General features: G+C 50.4%; 1 pseudogene; it reads right to left on the reverse strand.

Annotated features, from left to right (window-relative positions):
* Window positions 1-734: 734 nt before the first annotated feature.
* LOC128056160 (ubiquitin-related modifier 1-like) lies at window positions 735-1021 on the reverse strand (annotated as a pseudogene).
* Window positions 1022-1441: the final 420 nt, after the last annotated feature.

Raw genomic sequence — 1441 nt, forward strand, 5'->3', positions numbered from 1 at the left:
CCCCCATTTGCCAGTTCAAGGTCTAGCTGTACACCTTCCTGCTCTCCGTCCCCAGTGGAATAAGCTGCAGGAGCCCACCTGGTAGCTCATGTGTGGAGAGGCTGGCCAGGGTTAAGGGCTGTGGATGGTGGAGCAGGAGGAGGGGTGTTGTTGGAGGAGCAGCTGCTGTGTGTGTGCATGGGGGGATGATCAGCACTGAATAAGGGACCCCAGCTGGAGTTCCATAATATCAGTGAGGGACAGGCAGAGACCTCTGCTGTTCAGATGGGGAAACTGAGATGGAGGCTTCCGTTTCCAATTTTTGAGAAAGGAGGGGCCTGCCATCAGCTACTGAGGTTCATTCATCTTCGCCAGGGAGGCACCATGGCCCAGGAGCTGCAGTGCCTTGTCAGCAGTAACTCAGTAACACACAAGCAGGGACAGCTGCAGGGTCCCCTGGCCACACAGACCCCCTCCACTCCTGCCACACTGAGGGGCACCGTCCCCCACCTTAGCTGCTGGGAGAAGGGGTGCCTGGCCCAGGCACCTGCCAGCCTGCCTGCCTTCCCTTGCTCATGTGCCTGAGAAAGTCTCATTTTTAGCACCTGGACTCTTTTCCCTGCCTGGAGGGAGCTCAGGGGACAGAGTGAGAAAGCAGCCAAGGGGGACAGGGAGATCTGGAAGTAGGGCCCCAGGGGACATCTGATCGTCCTGTTCTCCCCATCCCAAGGGGGCCCAGACACACAGAGTGGCCCTTAGCCACTGTGCAACATGGAGATGAAGAGGATGCTGTCCTGGTTCTGAAGCTGTAGTTCAGCAGTTCCCAGTAGGCATCGTTAATCAGCACCAGAACCCCTGACTGCAGGGATGAACAGCTGTTGCCTCTGATGAACAGCTCTGGCCACTCTGCTCTTTTAGCAAATTCTTCTTGATCCAGACAAGGAGGTTCCTCCAGGTAAGGTGACTATATGCTTCTCCACACGTTGAACAGGAGCTCCACACTGCCTCTGAACTCCACCTCCACTAACAAGGGTGCTGCCATTTTGAGGAAGCCGAACTCACCAGAAACTCCCCATCTCTTCTAGTCTCTTCCATATCCCTGAGCCTAAATGATCACATACTCCAAGCAAATTGAACTTTATGTTTTAAATACTTTTTTTCCTTTAAAATTGTAAAATAATATTGTCTCTTTCAGGTTTCAGGGGACATCTTTTTATGTTTGCCAAATTGGTACCCAGCTGCCCTAACTCAGCATTTTCCTACTGGCTTTGATCACATGGACAGATTGTTTGTTTGCATAGCAACCTACACACACTCTAACAACAATTCTTTAATATACCCACTTCGTAGAGTGATTTCTATTGATGACTGATGAATTATTTCTGGATGATAAAGAGTCTTTAAAATAAATGAAGATATTTGACTCTTCTGATTGGCACCCATACAAATCACTACTTTAACC

The sequence above is a fragment of the Budorcas taxicolor genome, chromosome 1, assembly GCF_023091745.1.
Source record: "Budorcas taxicolor isolate Tak-1 chromosome 1, Takin1.1, whole genome shotgun sequence".
In the NCBI taxonomy this organism is placed as follows: Eukaryota; Metazoa; Chordata; class Mammalia; order Artiodactyla; family Bovidae; genus Budorcas; species Budorcas taxicolor.